Raw genomic sequence first — 24836 nt, forward strand, 5'->3', positions numbered from 1 at the left:
TGCTGTCTTTGGGTGTCCTCACAAATCACACATTCATATTATTTTCTGGCATTGCTTTGTTTGCAGTTAATTTCTGTTCTCTGAGGAATCACTTATTCTCAACTGCAGAATGAAAACTATTGAGGTGCAAGGGTACCTACTGAATTTCCTGGTGAGTTTTGCCACTGTGACTTAATTCAAACTGGTTACAGTATTTGAAACCACCTACTTTTACAAGTTTCTCACTAAATGGCAGAGCAGGATAAGGCAGTCCAATAGCCAGGTGTTTTATAATGGCTTCCAGACCTGCAAAGGTTCCTTGGCCAAATAACCTTACAATATATTCTACCAGGGCTATGGTGGCTCCCACAGCCTTCACAGAAAATGCACTTCCGCCTGAAATCTGTAAGATGGCACTTGGCGTTCTCCTACTTTTATTAGGCATTGCAAAATTGATAAACACCAGTTAGGCAAAAGACTGCCTTTGGGAGGCTAGTCTTAGAGGACGTCTTGTCATAAGTTTCTCCTCTGGTCCATCCCTGAATTTTCTATGGGTAAGTGTATATACCATATTGTGCAGCTTCCACCTCTGCATTACCTAGGGAAAGAAACATAGGATACTCACTATGGAGATCTGCTCTAGTGGTGCAGAGGAGGAACAAGTCTATTAATTTGGCATGTTCCGATTTGATACTTGGTTATATAGAAGATAAATGAGCGGAGGCATAGGGAATCATTCCAATAGCTCAGTTTGAGACATGTGATTCTGTATATCTTAACTTTAACATTTTCCTGTTTATTCTGGTGTGCTATCAATGTAGGAAAAAAGCCAATGTTCTGTGTAACTTGCAGGTAACATTCTGCTTTCCTTGTTTGGGGGTGAAGGGTTCCCTCTTACTCTAATGACACATGTGGTTTTGCTTTTCCTTATATTTTAATACACACCAACAATTTTCCTGCACTAGAGAATAGAGCAGGATCCTGTTCCTTCCTTCTTTCCAGTAAGATGAGAGCAAAACACAGTGCAGAAGCTATGGCCAGCTGCCAGCTCTCCCTACGCATGGCTGGAGAAGAGAGGAGTAAAGTGCAGCCTGACAATGTATCACCCTCCAAAGCTGTTCTTGCAAATTCCATTTGTTCCCTGTGGCCCAGGAAATGCAGGCATCTGGCCATACTTCTTGCATCATATCACACTGTACAGTACTTGTACTGGAAAGAAGCAACAGGATTAACCCTTGCTTAAACCTTCCAAAAGAGAAAAGAAACAGTAACCTTGACCCACCTCATCCTTGAGGTAGGAAGGAACATTTATCTGGCCCCATTACAAGTAACAAGTTAGAAAAGTATTTGATGTGTAATAAAATAAAATAAAATGAAAATTAACCAACATCATTGTGTTTAAAAATAAGTCTAATTATTATTGTTGTTGTTTAGTTGTTATGTCCAACTCTTCATGATCCCCTAATTATTATAACCCAGATGCCCCCTCTGCCCCCACATTTACCCTGCCAACATGATCACATGACCCAACAATGTCACACACAATGTCAAGAGCACTTTACTTGTTCCTTCACTAATATGATCTATGCCATCTTTTGCTAAAATTTCCCCTCTGCACTCTACATAAGACAAACGAGACAATCTCTATGCAAAAGAATCAATACTGTAGGCATACATCAGACATCAGAAATTACAATAAACAGAAACATGTCTCAAATCACTACAGACTATCAGGATATTCTGCACAAAATATACAGTAGAAGTTGCTATTCTGGAGAAGAAAAATTACAGAACAAGAATCTGGAGGGACACAGTTGAAATAAAATATATAGCCATTACCAAATGTGGCAATTCTGCGGTTATTTACTGTTATTTTCTTTCCCAACTAACCACTCATATTTTAAGAAAAAACCTCAAAGGTAAAGTCTGCCATTCCCTACAATATATTTTTGCTGTTGTTTCCTTTAATCATTGTTGCTGTTTAAAGAATCAAGTTTCAAAAGAACTGAATGCCAAACAGGAATCTTGAATCATTACTAGGTATGAAATGGAACCAAACACCACTGTCCCTTTATTTTAGACTTGTTTTGCCATATAGTCCCCGTATTCTTATGTTATTTGAAATAGACATGTTCCACAAAAGCTTATATTAAAATATAGGAGTTAGTCTTTAAGGTCTTTTTCCCCTTTTGTTTTGTTTTGTGTTTAAACGCTTTGACACAGTATCTATCACACCACATTGACTGTGTTTTATTATTCCCAGTACTGTATGTTGTTACAAGTAATGGTAGTAATGTAGCAAATTATTTCCAGGTTTTGGTAGTTACGTTGTGGCCAGTAACAAAGAAGGTCCACATGTAAGTTCTATAGAATTTGAAGCAGTTTTGCTCCAATTTTATGGCCATGGAAACAACTGTTTATGCCTATATCAAAGTCTTCTCCTTACTTATTTCCCTTTGTTTTTGCAATTGTTTGAGCATCACAAACTTTGAAACAGAACATACACTCTAGTTAGCTTCTTGTACTAATTCCCTTTTGTGATTCTCTATTAGCAGTTTCTCTCATTGGTTGTTCTGGGTTTTTCGGGCTCTTTGGCCGTGTTCTGAAGGTTGTTCTTCCTGACGTTTCGCCAGTCTCTGTGGCCGGCATCTTCAGAGGACAGCAACCTGTGCTCTGGTTGCTGTCCTCTGAAGATGCCGGCCACAGAGACTGGCGAAACGTCAGGAAGAACAGCCTTCAGAACACGGCCAAAGAGCCCGAAAAACCCAGAACAAACATTAGATCCCGACTGTGAAAGCCTTCGTGAATATAGTTTCTCTCATTCATTATACAGTGATGCCCCCTACGAATGTCCCTACTTACAACCATTTCGAGTTACGACCAGCTCCGGCTGCAAAATTTTGCTTAGACTTGTAGCCGGAGCTTCCAGTTACGAACAGAAAAAGGCAGGGGAAAAACATGGAAATTCAGATTGCTAACTGTAGGTGGCAACGAGGTGCTTCTTTGTAGCTCTTCGCCTCAGTGGTTAGAGAGTGTGCAATTGGAGGAGGCTGACTGGTAAAGTAAGGTGCTGTTTTCTGCTTTTTAAAAACTGTTCTGGGTGTTTCTGCAATGTGGATTTGGGCTGGGGGGGTTATGGGTCTGTGCTGTGATGGGTCTTGGGGGGTTTGTTTGTTTGTTGGGTTTTTCCCCCCATTTCCAATAGGTCTTGGGGGGTTTGGTTGCTTTTTGGAGTGTTTTACCCCCATTTCCGATGGGTCTTGGGGGGTTTGTTTGTTTTTTGTTTCCTTTCATTTCTGATGAGTCTTGGGGGGGGGTTGGTTGGTTGGTTTTTGGAGTGTTTTTCCCCATTTCCAATGGGTCTTGGGGGTTTGTTTGTTTATCTGATGGATCTTGCATGCTTCCCTTGCTTTTTGCTTTGTTTTCTGTGCATTTCCAATCTGCTCCATTTGTTTTCTGTGCATTTCTGACCTGCTCCCTTTGTTTTCTGTCATTTCTGACATGATCCCTTTGTTTTCTGTGTATTTCTGATGGGTCTTGCATGCTTGATTGCTTTTCTTCTCCCCCCCCCATCCAGAAGGAATTAATCACATTTCCAATGAGTCTTGCAGTATTTTTTTGGTGATTTTTTTTCTTTAGCTAGAACAGATTAATTGCATTTCAGTGCATTTCAATGGGAAATTGTGCTTCAACCTATGACCAGTTTGAGTTACGGCCATCTTCCGGAACCAATTAAGTTCGTAAGTCAAGTCACCACTGTATTGTCCTTTTCTCATGGCCTTTTCCCTTCTGCTGTAGGTTGGTTCACTCTTAATGTTTCTCTCTGTGTTACTTGCATACATTTCCCATTTACCACAAACTACTGCCCATGTACCTTTTATTTTGTAGGCCACACTCAAAAATATGCTGCAGATTGGTATCAGGCCTCTCTTTGTTCTTTCAAAAACAAACAAATAAGCATTGTTTTCATAAAGTAGTCCTGTTGTATATAGACACAAGCATGTGCATCATTGACTATAGGAATTTCCCTTCTTCCTGATTTATCCATCCATTAATATTATTTGGAAGACATATATCTAATATTTCCTGGATAGCTCAGCAGTTTATGTATCTGGCTGAAGAGACAGAGGTTGGGAGTTCTATTCCCCACTGTGCCTTCTTGAAAAGGGCTGGACCACAATTCATAGGGTCTCTTCCAACTCTGCAGTTCTAAGATTATGATGGTTAAACCATTCCTACGACCCAGGAGGAGGTTAGGGGATTTGGATCAAATACTTTACTTGTCTCTAAAATTCCTTATATATTTAGAGTATTCTGTGGGAGTACTAGAACCTCATGGTCTCCAGATATCTTCTGAACCAATAAAGAGAGAATTCTGCTCCAACCTAAGTCCTCTAAGGGCCAAACCATATGATACTGACAGCAAATCAATATACACTGAAATCTTGTTAGTTTTCCAAAGAAGTGATTCCATCAGTTTGCAAGCCTGAGTCTAACATTGATGACCAAGGAATCATACATGCAAGTAAAGCTTCTACTTACCTCCAGATAACCAATCACAAACCAAAATAAGCTAATTTGTAAGCTATGGATGTGAAACATTTCCACTCTGATAATCAGACGTTGTCAGCACTGAAGTAAGTCCTATCTAAAGTATGTGATTGTTTGAATGGTAATGGGCTGTTCTTGTTAGTCATCTCTATTCATCCTGTGCTTATCACCACACTGCAAAAAACTCCATGTGCTGAATTCTGCCCTGCAAGCTGCAGTGAGAAGCAAAAACTGAGCAGGCCAGCCTGGTTCTTATTTTGTCCTACTCCCCTTTTCCTCCAATAACTTATTCTCCTCCCTGTTTTCCAGAACAGTACGAATAATTAAGCTGCCACATGCATATGTTTGTGTATGCTATGATCTATTGGACTGTTTAAATCAAAACTGCCACAGCCAATGATGGCTCTGAGATTACTGGAAATCATTATGATAACTAGAAGAATGTTCGCTCCACCATGGTGTTGAGTCACCATGGTGGGGACACTTTACTCTCCTGCCCAGAGAGCAGCATCACAGCTTGATGATGCCACCTCCTGAGGGGTGGAGGGACAGAGCCTTCCCCCCATTTTTGTTAGTCTTTTGGGAGTGGGGAGGTGCAGAGGGATGAGTGAAGGCTCAGCCCTCATGAAATACCAGTTTTTGACTGTTACTTCCCATGGCTTTCAGGAGGCAGCCATTGTCGGTTGAAAATTTGGCACCCATTCTTTTAGAATAGGTGCAGTATCCACAGCTGCAGCATTACATTATGGTAAGGAGCAAATAAAGAAAGTGGGATGGTGGTCCTTGTACAGGTTCAAAACTCTCCTGCAATAGATGTGTTTGTTTTCTCTTTCAGGATTCGGAATGGCTACCACCCAGCTGTGAGTTGTTTTCTGTGGGCACAGTTAGGCTCATTGGGCAGTGAAACACGTTCTGCGGACTGGTTGGGGCTGTAATTTAGGCCTGTGAGCTCTGGCCACAATGGAATGGAAAGGAAAGAGGAGTATGCTTTGGGATGAGCTCTTAGAGCGAGCCTTCCTGAATATTAAGGATACACCCCCAGATGTATTTGTTGTTCATTTGGGAGGAAATGACTTGACTATGAGAACAGGCAAGTCTTTGATATTACAAGTGATTCAGGATTTGCAGACCATGAAGTCTAATTTTCCTACAATGAAACTGATATGGTCAAACATTGTACCAAGGCTGGTGTGGAAGGCTGACTGCGATCCTAGATGTATTGACTGTTCAAGGCATGGTGTTAATCATGAAGTGAGCTGAGCTATGAGGGCTGGGCTCGGGACAGTGATATGGTATCCTGACATAAAAGATCAGTGGCAAGAATTGTACAGGAGTTGTATCAGAGATAAAACAGGAAAGAATTGTAGCCTAATGAAGGAAAAATTAAAGGTATTACAAGACGTTTTTGAGAAGAGAAGACTCCCTGGAAAAGACCCTGATTTTGGGAAAGTGTGAAGGCAAGAGGAGAAGGGGATGACAGAGGATGAGATGGTTGGACAGTGTCATCAAAGCTACCAACATGAATTTGACCCAACTCTGGGAGGCAGTGGAAGACAGGAGGGCCTGGCGTGCTCTGGTCCATGGGGTCATGAAGAGTTGGACATGACTAAACGACTAAACAACAAACAACAACAAGAATTTTACCAAAATTTATATAAAGGTAATAGTACATCGAAAGAAGATACAGAAAATTGTATTAAAGAAAATGTAAAAACTATTAGAGAATGATAAAAGAGAATTCTAAAAGAAATAAATGATGAAGAGATTACAGAGGTTATTAACAAACTAAAAAATGGTAAAACTCCAGGCTTTGATGGAATGGGATCAGAATATTATAAGGCTTTTTAATCAATAAGGTAAAGTTAAAAGTTCCCCTTGACAATTTTTGTCCAGTCGTGTTTGACTCTAGGGGGCGGTGCTCATCCCCATTTCCAAGCCATAGAGCCAGTGTTTGTCCGAAGACAATCTTCCGTGGTCACATGGCCAGTGCGACTTAGACACGGAACGCTGTTACCTTCCCACTGAAGTGGTCCCTATTTATCTACTTGCATTTGCATGCTTTCGAACTGCTAGGTTGGCGGGAGCTGGGACAAGTGACGGGAGCTCACTCCATCATGTGGATTTGATCTTACGACTGCTTGGTCTTCTGACCCTGCAGCACAGGCTTCTGCGGTTTAGCCCGCAGCGCCACCACGTCCCTGTAGCCCTCTTGAATATGTGTTAACAAGAGGAAAAGGGAAAGCTCCAGATCAGGAATCAATGCAGTTCTGGAGAAGAGGACAATAAAAGAAGAAGAAGAAGAAGAAGAAGAAGAAGAAGAAGAAGAAGAAGAAGAAGAAGAAGAAGAAGAAGAAGAAGAAGAAGAAGAAGAAGAAGAAGAAGAAGAAGAAGAAGAAGAAGAAAGATAGAGGAAGAAGAGCATTACTGCAAGAGGTCCCAACTATGGTGGTGGGAAACACAGTTGATTTGTATTTTGGTTTATGCATTTTATGTTTATGCTTATGTTGTAGCTTAAGAAAAATTTAAAAAATTGTAAGAATTGTACAGAAGTGATGGTGTTCACTTGTCTGATTTGGGTATGGGTCTTTTTCTTTTCCAAAATTTTCAGCTTGGGTGGTGAGCTTGGGGCATATAAATAGCCCCAGACCATGGTGGGTAATGCAAAGAGTCAGGATGAGTTCATGGAGGACATGTGGTGCAAAATTATTCCATCTCTCTGTCAGGTGGACCCAGTTGGGCATCCGAAGAGAGGTGATTTTTCATGGGGGGACCTCCCGGCCAACAGTTCACTTAGGGTCACGAAGCTTGGTGGGCTGAGACAGTGGGGGGTACCCTAATCACAGAGCACCTGAAGGTGTGCTGTACAGTGGACAGCATGACACAGAAATAGGAGCTCACCCTGCTCTAGAATGGTCTGGATTTGGAAGAATATCACACTATGTTAGGCCCCCTTGTACTTGTGGGATTTAGTTTAAATAGTTAAACTATCTTTATTGCTGGGCTGGGGCAGCAATGGTAAATGCAAGGAGTCAACTGCAGTATAACATGGAGTGTAATGTCTTAAAATATAGCTCTTTGATAGATTTGGTTAGAGAACAGCTGTTGACTGCAGTATTCCTCAGACAGATCTTTGGATACCAGGATCTCAGTAATGAAAAACTGCAGCCTGGGCAGGTACATTACTATTTTTATAACAGTTCAGACTCTTCCAACAAAGTACTAAATGTGTATCTCTCTTTTCAAGTGGATGGTTAAATTTACCAACTGGAATGGGGTCTGCAGACTCCTGAAATTTATGATATTTGCTTTAGTTAGTCAAACATTTAAGTGTTCCATTTCTTTCTTCCTTAAGAGGTGGGTAAATGGAAGGAATATGTTTATACGGTGCAAGCCTTGTCTACGTTAGTCTTGTCTAATCTTTTGGTCCTTTGTATCCCGGAACAAGACTTGGGTCTGAGAAACTGCTGATCCCATGGAAGCTATGGTACATTTTGATCCCACAGTGCATTGCCCAGAATCTGTTAAGTCTTAGGATCAAATTAGATGAGACAAATCAGAGAGAGGGAGGGAGGGAGGGAGAGAGAGAGAGAGAGAGAGAGGATACAACAGCTACACGGATACCCTGTTCGGTTAGTGCTAACAGCAGCTCAGAGAAGATGCCATCAAGGATTGACTTGAGAGGGTGTACACCTCTCTTTCCATGTTATAGCCACAATCCAAATCAGGCTATCTTGCCAGTGTTTAGTAGGGCAAAGAAGATGAGGGCACTGTGTATGTATTTCCAGTTCCATGCTTTAGAAGGCTTTTCAGCTTCTAAGACTTCAGCAGGCATCTCCTCACACCCTTTACCTTCAGTGCATGCGTTTATAGGAAATTGAATTCTACACACAATAGCACCTTCTTTTCTTTTTCTGTCTTCCTGTTGAACTGCAGCATATCTGAAATCATTAGCTGAGTCAGAGAAACAGGCTGCACTGAAGAGGCTGGCTGGCTGAAATGTTAAGGCATTTCTAAGGACTGTTATTACCCACCATGCCGACTATGCTGTTTGTGTCCACAGATTAGCCCTAAACCCAGCTGGGCAAAGGGAATCACCAGAAGAGTCGTGGAGCCCAAGACTGATATTTAGGTTTAGTTTAGGACACAGAAGTCCTGCCTCACACAGGGGAGAAATTTGCTCTGCTGGCCAGCCATTTATTTTTATTTCTAATTTCCTACATCGTATTTTCTCTCTTCTGTACTTTCACTCTTCTGACTGTTAAATTGTAATGCCAGATGACACAAGGGCATGTGTTGCTCATTTCTTTCTATCTGTGCCAGCATTAAGTGTGGGGGAAAACTTAATCTTTCTCCATACTGCTCAAAGGCAGCACTCCCTTCCCTTCCCTTCCCTTCCCTTCCCTTCCCTTCCCTTCCCTTCCCTTCCCTTCCCTTCCCTTCGTTCGTTCGTTCGTTCGTTCGTTCGTTCCTTCCTTCCTTCCTTCCTTCCTTCCTTCCTTCCTTCCTTCCTTCCTTCCTTCCTTCCTTCCTTCCTTCCTTCCTTCCTTCCTTCCTTCCTTCTTAAGAGGAAAGGACTGGCAAGCATAAATTAAAAAACTGTTCCTATTTATCATGGATGTCTTGCAAGGAACCCTAAGAATTGTATGTATTTTTAAAATGGTGCTGAAGATGGGGGATTGCTTATCTTCTTTTAGTCATGACCACTACATCTCTAGAACAGGCCTGGCCTGCATTCAGACCTTGTAGAGATGTTCTGTGCAATGCACATGTTTCGTTTCACTGTCAAAATATTACTAAACACTGTAGTGTAATTTTTGTGATGGAGCGGAATACTTGGAGGATAATCTTTATCTTTCCTCTGTCTCACCTACAGCATATCTTTTCTTCTCACTATCTTTTTTTTCAAACAGAACATGTGGCTGACCAGATGTACCATCTATTATTAGATACTTGAAATGACACTGTGTAATTCCATTCTGTTCTGATACAGCGTGTTCGGACCATCGTAAAACACACATGGAACCTGCCATACAAAATAACACTTTGGTCAACAAAGTAAATGTGACACTTTATTACTCAAAGCAATATTGAGAGCATTTTCCACTTAGACCTCAGGGAAACAACTTTTCAAAGAATGCAGCTGCATGCAATCTGCATGGGAACATCAGTCCCTTTATTCTGTCTTGTATGCTCACCCTATTCCCCTTGAAATGAAGATATGGGAGGACAGCCTGTGTTTTTATGACTGATGATACTGAAACATCAAAGAAGGACATATAAGACCAATTTCAAAAGTCAATGACTTTTCTGTTATCCAGGCCTGACCCTGTCATAACACAAGGTGAGAGGTGGTCACAAGGTGAGGCAGTAGAAGCAGGGAAACAACAGTAAGGAACTGGTGAAAAGAATTGTGTTCCTTAATTTAGCAAGCTGGCTTTGGGTGCATCGAGGACACTGGCCACCATTGCTGTTGAAAGAATTTACCAGTCTATTCAGATTTATGAAATAGGATGGGAGACATCATCTTGTTTTTCTGCCTCAAGTCAGAGCTGCAACTCAAGTGGGGTGAGTGGAACTTTACGCAAAGTGCTGAAATTGAAAGGGTGCAAAAGTTTGCTGCTGAAAGGACATGAACCTACCAGTTGGTATCCACTGCCAGAAGGATATGAACTACCACTGCTTTCCAGGCAGAAACACAAAATAAGTGTGGGCCATGTGGAAGCAATAGGGACGTGGTGGCACTGCGGGCTAAACTGCAGAAGCCTTTGTGTGCTGCAGGGTCAGAAGACCAGCAGTCATAAGATTGAATCCACATGACGGAGTGAGTTCCTGTCGCTTTGTCCCAGCTCCTTGCCAACCTAGCAGTTCGAAAGCATGCAAATGCAAGTAGATAAATAGGTACCACCCCAGTGGGAAGGTAACAGCATTCCGTGTCTAATCTTGCTGGCCACATGACCACAGAAACTGTCTTCAGACAAATGCTGGCTCTATGGCTTGGAGACGGAAATGAGCACCGTGCCCTAGAGTCGGACACGACTGGACTAAAAATGTCAAGGGGAACCTTTACCTTTACCTATATGGAAGCAATTTGACTGTTGCATACTCAGGTTCAGGTGTTCCTCCTAATTCTTCTGTCTTCTCCGTGCACATACCAATTGTACATGGTTCAAGCTTCGTCAATAGGGCAGCAAAGTCTTGATCACCAAAACCAAAGTTCAGAATGTTACTTTTTAAAAGGAACTTGAGCCATGGTGCATTAGTAACAAATTCTCATTCCCTTCATATCTGTAGGTTTGTATTCAATGCTGAGAACACATCCCTCCAAAGGCCTCTCACATCTGGAACCCAAAGGGGCTACAGCCATTCCCTTGATGAGAGCTGGCTTCTCCTTCCCTCCATCCCCTCCTCCTTTGTTTTTTCTTGAAATTCATATGACTTTTGCTCTCTTCGATTTAAATCCACTCCCATACTGCACAGTTCTCTCAGTAAAGAAGAACAGCTAGCTATCTGTGTGTGATTTTTAAATAGATTGTTATGTATTACCTCTTTGACTGGATTTTTGGTACTACTTCTGTTTTCTATTTTTGTGTTTTCTATTTCTCAGAGTGGGATTTTTAATTTTTTTGTCTAGTTATTGATCTTTGCCTTAATATTGTCTGTCAATGATGTAAGACCTTATTCATTGTTCCTTGTTTTTAAATATCATATTTTAATGCCGTTAACCACCATTGTTTACTTATTGTTTTCAACTTTAAATAGAAAGAAAGAAAGAAAGAAAGAAAGAAAGAAAGAAAGAAAGAAAGAAAGAAAGAAAGAAAGAAAGAAAGAAAGAAAGAAAGAGACACACATACAAACACACACACACACACACACACACACACACACACACACACACACACACACACACACACACACACACACACACACACACACATACACACACACAAGGCACTTTGGACCTAATTCCTTCTATGAAAAAAGGAACATCCATTGTGATTGTGATTGCCAAATGGAAATAATTCCTTTTTAACTCATTACTTGTAACTTATTATATCTATGGTCTAGCCAAAACTGTTTGTTACAGCCCTGCCTCAATTAGTACAATATCTTAGACCAGCTCCGCTTCTCTTCCTCCTTCTGAATTGTGTAAAGTTAGACATATGAATTTGAAGAAAAGAACACTGAAATTCTCCAGTGTGTTGCCAGTCATAGATATGGCATAAAGGAATACCTAATTTGGAGGTGGTGGGAATACCATGAGCACTTGCAAAACTTCTCATTTTGGTGATTTTTCTGAGTTTTGCCATGCTAAGATCATTGTCGTTGTTGTCTTAGAACTGTAGAGCTGGAAGGGACCATCAAGTCCAGCCCCTTTCAAGGAGACACAATGGGGAAACCTCTGACTCAGAGGCCAGAAACCTACACCACAGAGCTATCTCCCCACAAGATGTTGCCCTGGATCAACAAGATTTTTCAGCTTCCTTGTCTCCCCATTTTTGTATGTACACCCAGGAAACTGCCAAATTATCCTCGGTTCAATGCCCTGTGCAGAGAATCCTGCCCAGGAAAGATGCCATTCTGCTCAGGAAATGTGACAGTCAAGTGGAGCTGGGTGTTTCTTCTCTCCTGTCCAGGTAAACCCTAAATAGTCAAGATGCCATTCATGACAGAACTTGTAGTCATCCTATGCAGCCTGGCATCCTTTTGCCCTCTCCAAAGGAATACTGGGCAAGAAAGATGCCATTCTGCCAGAATTAAGACAATCATGTGCAGGGGAAAAATATTCAGTATTTCTTTTTCTCTTTCTGGTCAAATCCTGTTTATTGGAAAGATGATGTTCTGTGTGGAAATGTAACAATTCTTTTGAAGCTTGACATTTCTTCCAGGCCGGAGGGGGGGAATTATGATGGCAAAACCTCTGAGAAAACTCCCAGGAGATTTCTCAGGGGAAATAAAACCCACACAGAGAGAAATCTCCCAGTGAGGAAAGAAGAATGATTTTCTCTGCTCAGTTTCTCTCTGAGAGTGAGAATCCATGAGATTCATATCCTTATTATATGGTATTGTTCCTGTTCATGTCAACAGCAAATAATAATGTGCAGCAAGGCTGATGAATAGTACAGAACAGTGACAACAGCACAAGGAGGAAGTTGGGCTCAACATTACAGATCCAGAGACCTCAGTGTGAGGCTGCTGGGTTTATCTGTAGCCTTTTACTTTCTTTGACCTTTGCATACTTTGACCTTTCAACTTCCATTTTAGCACCTCACACATTGTAAACATCTAGTCATTCTTAGTATGGAAGAAAAGTGAAAGAGGCTTGAAATGCAAATAAGCATTCCTGTAAAGTAAGTTTATAAGAAAAACCAGGTGTGGCAAGTACTTTTGGCAGATGTTGTCCATGAATGGAGCTTCTTCCCTGACCCAGATCTGAAAGCAAATTCAGAATTTCTTGAAATGTTTATTTGGGTTTTTTTTAAATAACCCTCATGCACATAAATTACAAGCTTCAGTTTAAGGACCTCTGGGGTATTTTCTAATTCAAAGTGAAGTGCAATGTTGGTTGGATTAGGATATTCTGAATTCTCTGAGAATTCCCCCAGAATTGTCCAGAATATGGTCAACTAATGTTGCAACTACACAGCATGAAAAATGCAAAGTGGTCCACTGTGAAGTCTCCCTTGGAAAGTTGGATTTCCCTGAGTGAATTTGCTTTGATGCATCAGACACAATTCAGCAGAGAGAGCCGAGGAAATTGCCAATCTGAACTCGTTACACCTTTTTAAGGTTGCTCAACTGTAGCCATCCAGATTTGCAAGAAGCAGGGCAACAGTAGAACTACCTTAACAAGCTGCAAACATGGACTGGCTACCAATCTCCTCCTCTCTTACTTGCTCCCCCCACCTTAGTTTCCGGCTGCCCTAGAACACCAGTGCTGGCACCAAGTTTTTAAAATGATTAGGAGACACAGGAATGCATGGATGAGGGAAACTGACACAACTGTGAGTGCTTGTTTGCTCTCCCCCCCCCCTTAAACAAGGAAGTGCATAAAACCTGCTCCTGGTCACTCATTGCATTAATTCAAGCAATTACACCCTCTGAACCAATGTGACTGATAACAATGCCCAAAAGGTAGACACATGCCCTAACTGACAACTAGAACAAGCCACTTCTGCTGCTTGGTTCCATAAAAACTAACTAACCAACCAGCCATAGCATGGAACATTTCTTGACTCTGTTCATACACTGGCTGGGACAAAAATGTACTCCTCCAGAGCGTCCAGTGGCAAAATATAACAGATTAAACTGAGGTGGTTTTTTTGTCTCATTTGGTTTTTGCCTTTTCTTTAATGAAGTATGCATTGGAAAATTCTGATATTCTTTATCACTCTTTATGTGCCAATGTAAAAAAAAATGTCATATCTAGGTCTGTGTGACTGGATAGCTTTCTGGATAGAAGATTTTCCCATTTTCATGTTTTCTCACTGTTCAGACTCATACAAATACCTACAGATACTTTCAAATATTGTGAGCCGCCCAGAGTAGACCATGTCTAGATGGGCGGCAAACAAACAAACAAACAAACAAACAAACAAACAAACAAACAAACAAACAAACAAATAAATAAATAAATAAATAAATAAATATTCACATACAAATTGTGGTGAATGACCCATAAATTGGGTCAAGGTGAATAGGCTGCATCTGTAAAACAATAGGCTGAATTTGTAAAACAAACAATTCAGACTGATGGTGTGATTACACTATCGTATTAAATCAAGAGCTGATTCAGGGTTATGTATTAGTATATGGAGTAGAGAATGGAGACAGCCCAGCTTTCATTCATTTCCAAAAGGGCTTCTGCAGAAACTGCTCAAACCCCAGAGTCTTGCAAAGGAGGCTGAAAGGAAGACCATCTACTCCCCTCCCTCCTAATAGGTTATGTGAAAATCCTAAAGAATATGAGTGCAAATAGTTCATGGCTGGTGAGTTAGTAAGAGGATTTGTGAGACGCTCATTTGATTGAGACCTTCACTGTTCTATTTGCATTCCCTATCTATGCTTGTTTCTGTTCATGGGGTATTCTTGGCAAAGATACTGGAGTGGCTTGCCAATTTCTACTCCAGATGGATTGTGTTTAGTCGGAACTCTCCACTAAGACCTGTCCGTCTTGGGTGTCCCTGCACAGCATAGCCCATAGCTTCTCTGAATTACTCAAGCCCCTTTGCCATAACAAGGCAGCAATCCATGAAGGGGTACTGATGTACAGATGCTGATGTTAGGAAGGTTTGAAGGCAGTAGGAGAAGGGACGACAGAGGACGAGATGGCTGGACAGTGTCATCGAAGCTACCAACATGAATTTGACCCAACTCAGGAAATCAGTGGAAGACAGGAGGGCCTGGCATGTTCTGCTCCATGGGGTCACAAAGAGTTAGACATGACTAAATGACTAAACAACAACAACATCTATGCTAGAGTTTCAATGTCTTCCACTTGGTATTAGTGCAATAGCTGAGAGATGAGTCAGAAATCCCAATGCACTCCATAGGAAAGGAATGAGTGTTGGATTCTCTGTTTTGCATACAGTTGTATGTATAAAAAATAATATATAGACTTACTTACAACATGTATATGGGCTATCCATATGGCCAATATCAAAATAAATCATGTTTCAAAAACTCAAGGCAAAACATAAAGTAATAATAAACAATGCAGCCTAAACCACAATGGCTGATATCTTATTTGCCTACTCAACATAGTGACATGGATGGGCATGTTTTGTTTCACTACCTGTTTGCCTCCTTAGTGTGGTGGTGTATTGGCTGATGGGCTCTTAAGATCAAGGCACAGTGGTAATAGTAGCAAAAATATTGCCCTGGTCACCCCTCCCACAGCACCTTAGTCCAAGGACTTCCAAAGCCAGGGCTTATGTGGATGACCTCAAAATAAATGTTCACTCCCTCCTCCTCTTCTTCTGTCCCCCCACATGGTGGTGGAGGAAGTTAGAGGATTTCTGCTAGTGGGGGCTCACAGCTTGAATAGGTTTCTAGTCATGGTGAGAAATAAAACAATGAACCTACTACAGAGTTAAAGTACAGAACAGATTTGAACAGCCTTTGGGAAATAGAAAAAAATGTTCCTTCTTGCTAAAAGTGTAACAATGCAGGTGGCAGGTAAGCTCCTCCGGCGAAGGCATTCATTAACCAGGGTGCCACCAGTTCTCTTTCACATGCCACACTTTACTGATGGGGACAGGAACCAACCAGGGGAAAGCTTCTGAAGAAGAGCTAAGGACTGGGGTGGGAATATAGAAAGATATAATCTTAAAGGTATCCTGACCCTAAACTAATGAACACTGTAGAAGATGTGATTGGCATTTTGAACTGGTTCCGTATTCATGTAATAACTTTTTATTGCCCATTCTCATCTGGAAATTCCATAGTCCTATTTTGGACTAATAGTTTCTGGAGAGCAGCTCCATATTCATCATGTGGCAGCAATCCAAAAGAAAGACTGCCAGAGAAGGGAATACAGAGACAAGCTTCTTCTTGCTGAGGTATGGACATAACTGGCATATCAACCTAAGCAGACAGAAAGTGTCCCATGCCACAGAAACCATTTATTCCTCTCCTGACAAAAATATATCCATAACCCTTATATTATGTCTTTAGGAGTAGTGTATACTTCACTCAAAATGCTGAACACAAATTACAACCCAATAACAATATCACCAATCTGAGCATTTAGTGAAGTGATGAACCGCACACACAAACATGCACACCAGGACCAAGACAGCTCTATGTAGAAAAAGAAAAGGCATTTTGTGGTGATTTCCCCCCCTGAAATCTGGTGGCTCCAATGTCACTGAAATAGTGAACATACTCCATTTATAGCCTAAACTTTAAAAGAGCTATCCAAGGTACTGACTTTATTTTGGGCATAGGTCTCAGCACCTGGAGTAGATCCTGTGAAGTTCAGATTAATACACGGAGCACATTCACTATGCCACCAGTATCCAGCTATGAGGAACATGAAGAACCAGTGTCTGAGAGCCAAACCCCAAACATTATGTAGGAGTTCATTCAAGCAGATTTCCTGTTTGGAGGTAGGAGGTAGGTTCAAGCTGCAATATGGGGTTTTTCAACTTTATGCCCCTATACTGATCCCTCAGTTTAAATCCCAATTCATCTGTAGTGGCAATTAACTGTTATGTGGAAAATATAGGCATTCTGTATTTATGAAATACAGATTTTGAGTGGATATATCTCCTAATGGCTGTCTAGAGCAGGGTTCTCCAAACTATGGACGGCAGGCCACTTACTGTGGGCTGTGCTTTTTTATTCAGCCCGGGCATAGGAAGAGGAGGGAAGACAGTGGGGTTGGAGGAATTGCTTAGATCAGGCTTTGCTCCTCTTCCTAACCCCGCTCAGGCATAGGACAAAGAGGGAAGGGGTACCTAAGCGATCCCTGACCCCTACTGCCTTTGCAAAGACAGCAGGGGTGGGGGATCGCTTCTGTCAGGCTTCCCTCCTTGAGTCCTCAAAAATATGTAAAATATATGATGTGACCCTCACACTGAAAAGTTTGGAGAACTCTGGTCTAGAGGTAACTTTAGAAAAATTAATTTAAAGAAATCATAATGGAGGCAAAAAGTTAACCTATGCAGTGTCCCGAAGTCTTTCTCCTGTCTCATTGCTTTGGAATTACTCATATTTATTTATTTCTTGAAATCAAACTAGGTTCATCCTGAGTGGGGAGGGGGAGAGATTGGAAAATGACAAGGGATTCAGGACAACGAGAAGATCTGAGATGCTTTCAGGACTGTCGCTGGAAATAGTGAGCGGGAAATAATTCTGGAGTGCACGGGGGTCTGATTTTCCTCCAGTGGGCTGCTCAGCAGCAGGTCTAATTTTTTTTGCAAACACAAAGAATGCTATCCAGCTGCAGTAAAAATCATTCCACTGCTTCTGCTTCTATCTCACCACTTCTTCTTTCACTTTTGGCCCATGCTGCTGATTGAATTCTCTTTCTGCTGGAGTGTGGGAAGACGTCATGGGGGGGGTCACATGCTTCCCCTGGTGTCTGAAATTAGGAAGAACTTTGGTCATATTTCAGTGACTTGATATGTGGGAGGCAGCTTAGTGAAAAATCACAAGGTGTCTCAAAACCATAATAATAAACCAAAGCTTCTGTGTCTCCTTTTCATTTCACCCTTTCCCTGAGAATGACTGAGAAGCTTTTATTTTTGTGGAAGAAAACTGAAAGATACCGTATTTTTCGCTCCATAAGACGCACCTTTCCATAAGACGCACCAAATTTTTAGGAGAAGAAAACAGGAAAAAATTATCTGCTTTCTTCTCCTAAAATTTGGTGAGCCTTATGGAGAGGTCCATCTTATGGAACACACCCTAGGGTCCTAGGGTGTGTTCCAGGACCCTTTGGAGCCTCCCCCTGCCTCCCTCGGGGGCGAGAGGGGGTGAAATCGCCACCTTCTGGGGCTCTTCTGAAGTTTCCCAAGCCTCAGAAGAGCCCCCAAAGGTGGTGATTTCATCCCCTCTGGCCCCCAGGGGAGGCAGGGTCAGTCTCCAAAGAGTCCTAGAACACACCCTAGGACCCTTTGGAGACTCACCCTGCCTCCCCCGGGCGACAGAGGGGGCAAAATAGGCAGCTTCCAGGATCTTTTCTGAGCCTTTCCAGGCTCAGAAAAGGTCCTGGAAGCTCCCGATTTTGCCCCTGCTGTCCCCGTGGGGGTGGGTGGGTGGGAGCCTGGCAAGGGTCCAAGGGAGCCTCCCACCCCCCCATGGGACCAGGGGGGGTAAAATCGCCAGCTCCCGATTTTACCCCCCCTGGCCACGTGGGGGTGGGTGGGGGGAGGGTGGCATGGGTCCAAGGGAGGGTCCCTTGGACCCTTGCCACCCTCCACCCACCCCCCATGGGACCCGGGGGGGGGTAAAATTGCCAGGTTCTGGGAGTGTTTGGAGGCTCCCCAAGCCTCCAAACACTCCCAGAAGCTGGCGATTTTAACCTCCCTGGCCCCATGGGGGTGGGTGGGTGGGAGCCTGGCAAGGGTCCTGGGAGGCTCTCTTGGACCCTTGCAACCCTCCACCCCCCCCCATGGGACCGGGGGGGGTAAAATCGCCAGCTTCTGGGAGTGTTTGGAGGCTCCCCAAGCCTCCAAACACTCCCAGAAGCTGGCGATTTTACCCCCCCCTAGCCACGTGGGGGTGGGTGGGGGGAGGGTGGCATGGGTCCAAGGGAGGGTCCCTTGGACCCTTGCCACCGTCCACCCACCCCCCACGGAGCGGGGGGGGTGTTTAAAATCGCCAGCTTCTGAGTGTGTTTGGAGGCTTATCAAGCTTCCAAACACTCCCAGAACCTGGCGATTTCGCCAGGGCTGGCCCCGTGGGGGGTGGGGGGAGGGTGGCAAGGGTCCTGGGAGGCTCCCTTGGACCCTTGCCACCCTCCACCCCCCCCATGGGACCAGGGGGGGTAAAATCGCCAGGTTCTGGGAGTGTTTGGAGGCTTGGGGAGCCTCCAAACACTCCCAGAAGCTGGCGATTTTACCCCCCCTAGCCACGTGGGGGTGGGTGGGGGGAGGGTGGCATGGGTCCAAGGGAGGGTCCCTTGGACCCTTGCCACCGTCCACCCACCCCCCACGGAGCGGGGGGGTGTTTAAAATCGCCAGCTTCTGAGTGTGTTTGGAGGCTTATCAAGCTTCCAAACACTCCCAGAACCTGGCGATTTCACCAGGGCTGGCCCCGTGGGGGGTGGGGGGAGGGTGGCAAGGGTCCTGGGAGGCTCCCTTGGACCCTTGCCACCCTCCACCCCCCCCATGGGACCAGGGGGGGTAAAATCGCCAGGTTCTGGGAGTGTTTTGAGGCTTGGGAAGCCTCAAAACACTCCCAGAACCTGGCGATTTTGCCAGTGCTGGCCGGTGCGTGGGTGGGAGGAGCGTTGCAAGGATCTGAGTGAGCTCCCAGGACCCTTGCGACGTCCCCCCACCTGGAAGCTGGCGATTTCGCCGGTGCTGGCCCCGTGGGGGCGTGGGGGAGCCTCGCAAGGGTCCTGGAAGGCTCACCCGGACCCTTGCGACGCTCCCCCCCACGGGGCCAGCAGCGACGAAATTGCTGCATTCACACCATTAGACGCACTGACTTCCCCACCCACATTTTGGAGGGGGGAAAGTGCGTCTTATGGTGCAAAAAATACGGTATATTTCTATCTTATACCAGAACTGTAAGATCTAGCTCATATTTGTGTAGTACATGACCGGGGTTTGGAAATGACTTGTACCAAGTTACTATGCTATGAATTCTTTGTGAAAGTATAAATGTAGTATTTATTTTATTTATTTATTTATTACATTTTATTAACATTTATATGTTACATTTGTACTCTATCACAGAAGAATGTCACTTGTTCTGTAGTGTAACTGTGCCTTTGGAAAAACAACCAGGAGCCTTGTGGTACCCAGTGGGTTGCCAGCACCTGGGGCAAGGTAAGTATTGCACCCCTTGAGCAAGAGATGCTAACCTGCTGGCAGGAGAGCTCAGCGATGCAGCTCTCCTTGGGTCCTCGAGTGATGCTCCAATGGGACAAATTGGTTCCTCAGTGGCCATTCTCAGTGGCCAGGCCAGACGGAGCGAGCAGTTCTATGGCCACCCCACCTGCCTTGCTCTTCTAGCATGTCCTTCTGGGCCCACCCTGTTCCCAAGCACTCTTTACATGCCCAAGAGAGTTGTCACAGCATTCTGCCTCCTCCTTTTAAGCCGGATCCCGCTCTGACCTTCCCTCTCAGCAGATATCTGACTCAGGCCTCACCGGTGATGAGGACTGCTTTGCCCTGGGTGAGGATCTTCTTGCTTGGTGCATCCTGGGCCAGAAGCAGCCAGCAGGCAGTGCCCAAGGGCAGGAACAGGAGCAGGAGGCTGCATGCCAAGCCCAGCAGTCTGGCCAGCTCTGTCACCAGTACCCGTACCAGCCCCAAGTGTAGGGGCAGTAGAAGCTGGCTCAGGGGCAGTGCCAAGAGTATGCTGGCCAGGCTGTTGAGGAGGAGGAACCCCACAAACCAGCCGCACCAAAACAAGCTGGGCCCCATGGGTGAGAGGAGGAGGAGGAGGAGAAGAAGTGAAAGAGAAACAGGCAGACCACATCTGCATGCACAGGTGGGACTGGATGCAAGCGAGCCCACCAGCCTATCTAGGACCAGGCGGTGGAGGAGATGGAGATTTTCTGTGTGAGGGGAGGGTGTGCATTTTCTCTCTCTCTCTCTCTCTCTCTCTCTCTCTCTCTCTCTCTCTCTCTCTCTCTCTCTTTTACTTATTAGTACTTAATTTTGTTTCTCTTTTGAAATTTTGCACCTGTAAGAATTTTGCGCCCAGGACAACTGCCCTGTCCCCCTGCCCCCGTGCTACCCCACCAGTAGCACCTTCATGACTATGATGTTTTATTGGCCACACAATTTTGTGGACTGCAGCTCACCTCCCTCAGATACATTTGAAAGAGTGAATTATAGTTCACAAAAGCTAATGCTAAATAAAATGTGTTAGTCTTTAAGGTGACAAAAGAGTCCTTGGTTGGTTGTGTTGGAACAGAGTAACACATTCTATGTCTCTGTGGCTGTGACTACAGTATTTTGCACTTCTGTTTGAATGAAATGGTGACACAGAGACTGCTGATTGTTTTGGTGCCAGTGTTCCCATTGGCCTCCAAATCTGATGGGGTTTGATCTGCACCACAGCCCACGGAACCCTTTCCTTTGATTCCCACCCTCTGACAATCCTCAGCTCTCGCTTTATGGTTCATTGGAGAGGCAGTGGGGTTTTTAAATTGTTCTGCAGCACCAGGGAAAATGGACATTTCCCAAAGTTCTCCATAACAAACAGATATACATACAGATGCCACTGAAACATACTAGTCTGCTGTAGTTGAAATAGCTTTTTTAAAAAAGTCATAAATGACATTCTGGCAAGATTCCTTAACATCCCTGGATGTTTAAGAATTGAATAGAAGTTATGATGCTGAGCCTCTTGAAAATGGCAAAGGTTATGATGCTAAACCTTCTTCTCCTTTTTCATCTTCTCCTGCTCCTTCTCTCCTAGAAGAGATGTCATCCTGGCTATATGGACTTTGGATGTTGTTTCTCAAAACAATGATGGTGTGTTATAAAACATGGTGTGAAACTAACACCATTGCAATGATAGTTCACAGGATGTTTTTGAAGAGTCCAATATGGAAGGTATGGGTAAAAGACTACTTCTTTTCTCTCCAGTGCCAACACCATGTACCACTGCCATAATACTAACTACAAAGGATGAAAATCAGTGTGTTTTATTACCATCTGGGGCAAATAGGGTTGGGAATGGAAGAAATTCAACATGCTGCTGTTATTTCTTCATATGCCATTGGCAATTCAACCACATTCATTGGCTGCTTTATGTCAATCTCATCCTCTCACCAATGAATTCAATATATTTATGTGTGCATAACTTTAAATCCTGGCGCTTCTAGCCTTTCTGACTTTGTATTGGTTTGTATTGTCTTGCTATAGCAACAGTATATATAATGGCAGGCTGATGGAGATTACATTTAATTTTCAACAAAGCACAATAGTGTTGCTAAGGAGGCTGGAATGCATCAGGAGTGAGTTGGCTTCCAAAGGTGACTCTGCCCCTGTTCTCATCGTCTTAATGCATCATAGCTGAAAGATTCCGAGATGTTTGTCACAAAGCAATTTGTGCCAAAAGGGGATGCACAATTAAATATCACTAATTTCTAGGGTTTCTCCAGGCATTTGAACATGACTTCATAACTAACTTCAGTTACCAGCTGACGGTGGACTTTTTAAAAATTGAATTAATATCACATGCCACCAGTTTTGAAAAATGAATTGGACTGATCTCACCCTTTTCATGATTTGAAAAATGGTTTTATGAGAAAACCTGGTATTCTCATAAATATTCTATTGTATTTCACATAGCAGCAGTAGCAGTGGGAAAAAGGATGAAATTAAAAGATGAAATAAGTAAGCCAGCTTTGAGTGACTAACTGTAAACTGGAAAGTCTGAGATTCAAATCCTTGCTCTACCAAGAATTCACTGGGTAGTTTTGATGCAATTTGTTATGTCTGCCTCTTAAGAACACATTAATCTTCGTGTATTTAAACAATATTGTGTTTAATGTTTTACTAATTATAACAGGAAACCTCAGAGGTTGGAAAAGTTACCTTTTTGGACCACAGTTCCAGATTCTTCCATCTACAGACTAGGGGATTCTAAATTTTAGAGTCCAGAAAGGTAACATTTCAAAACTCTGGAAATCTGTTAGAAAGGATTGTGTCTGTCCAGCAGACCAGGACAGGTGTTTTTATCCTAAGAATTTTCACTCCATAATATTTATAAAATGTTGTATAAAATAAAATGTGTTTTCCTTTCAGATGGGACAAAAATTCCACACCCGTTTCTCCCAGCTAATTTACATGAAAGAGCAGAGAGTATCCTTCGATGGTTTTCCAAACTTCGCCCTAATAAGGTACTTCTCTGACAACCAATTTTTCCCCACACAATTTTAGAAAGCGTTCCATAAATATGCATGAATTCCCCATCCTGTTGGAACTTCCTCCCCCAGTATTTGTTTGTTTGTTTGTTTGTTTGTTTGTTTGTTTGATTGATTGATTGATTGATTGATTGATTGATGTTTGCTTGATTGGGAGAGGATGAATGTGAAAATAAACTGCATGTGAAGTATCATGGTGCTGAACTATTCCCTTCAGAACAAACTGGGACCAGAAATGAACAATGCCTTTTGGAGAAACAAAAAGACACAGGAAATCATGGAAAATGTCACTGCTGTAACCAAAGAAAGGGGGAGTGTTGTATGGATGATGGGTAAACTATTGGTAACTTCTATTACCAGTCAGATACATTGTGGAAAGCAAATGCCCTGTCTTGCCCTAAGATTAGTGCTGTTGAACAACAGACCATTAATGTTATCAAGTTCATGCCATGATATGGGAAGAATATTTATTCCCCTTATTTTGGAAATTATTTTGCTCAAAATTACATTTGAATTCTCTTCCTTTGACTTTCAGTGTTAACATCTTCCACTGCCTCTAGCATGAAGCAACGGCATAACCGACACATACCAAGATCTGAAGATACTGAACTGTGCTATAGCCTTCATATCACAAATTGATGTTGCTTTAAGTGTCATCAACATTGCCTCCCACTTTGCATACCATAGACATAAGGCAGTCAGGAGGGCTCTAAATCACATGAACCATTTGCAGTACAGAAAGTAAGGCCAAAGACTTTAAAACATATTTTTAGAAGAAGAGGTTCCCCGTATCTAACCAGGTTCTTCTCTGGACTATTACCTTATCCTTGTTTTCCTTCATATTTTGGAAATGTTTATTTTGGATTACTAGTGGCTGGCTGGAAAACTTTGAGCATTGCAGGTCAAAAGTAGTTTTTCCAAACTCTACTTCTACTCTATTTTTGCTTATCTACCTGGTATAATCCATGTCATATTCCATTCAAGGTCTGCATTTCCTACCTTATCCTTTGATTTTTATCATGTCTTTAGATGATGGCCCAAATCTATTTATTAGTCCCATCTATGATAGGCCTGCTTAATTTACTGTTGAATGGTAACTCAAAATGTATGATAATTCCCACAGTTTGAATGGCTGGAATCCAGCAGTAAGTCACAACTAGAGTAGGCCTATTGAATCAGTGAGAATGTAGTGAATCAACTCCTGTAAGTTCCATTGATTCAATGGACTTACTCTAGTGACTTACTACTGAATTTCACCAATGAGACTTTTCTTGTTGGGACTAGCAATTGGATTTAGACGAAAGACCTTAAGTTTGCCAAAGATCACTCCCTGTTTCCCATGTGTCAGCCCCCAAATTTACTTGATCCAGTTTGCACATTGGCTCATAAGCTGAAACTAATGGCTGTAGATAGAAACGAATCAAGATTCCAACTTGAGAAGGGAAAAACAAAAACAGAAAGCAAAAACCCCACACACCATGAATTAAAAGAGAAAATTGAGAGTGTGAAAAGAAACTTCTTGTCTGGATAAGAGGAAGGTATGATCAACAACAGTCTTCATTATTATTTATACTTCTTAAAAAGCATAAATGAGTCCACTTATCAGGAGAAAGGCAGCCTACAAATAACACTAACTAAAGGTCTGTGCTCAGATTGACAACTGCAACAGCAGTAATTCTAACTCCATGTGACTCCTTCCATAGTTTTGACTTTGGGAGTCCAAGAACAATTATTATGCCAAAATTTTGAG

At 42.9% G+C, this 24836-nt stretch overlaps 1 long non-coding RNA gene across 1 annotated transcript; it reads left to right on the forward strand.

Annotated features, from left to right (window-relative positions):
- Positions 1–20673: 20673 nt before the first annotated feature.
- Positions 20674–23848, forward strand: LOC140706723 (uncharacterized). The gene is made up of 3 exons (XR_012086561.2): positions 20674–20697; positions 22968–23062; positions 23622–23848. It is a non-coding gene; the product is annotated as an uncharacterized LOC140706723 (long non-coding RNA).
- The last annotated feature ends 988 nt before the right edge of the window (positions 23849–24836 follow it).

This window comes from Pogona vitticeps, chromosome 4, assembly GCF_051106095.1.
Source record: "Pogona vitticeps strain Pit_001003342236 chromosome 4, PviZW2.1, whole genome shotgun sequence".
In the NCBI taxonomy this organism is placed as follows: domain Eukaryota; kingdom Metazoa; phylum Chordata; class Lepidosauria; order Squamata; family Agamidae; genus Pogona; species Pogona vitticeps.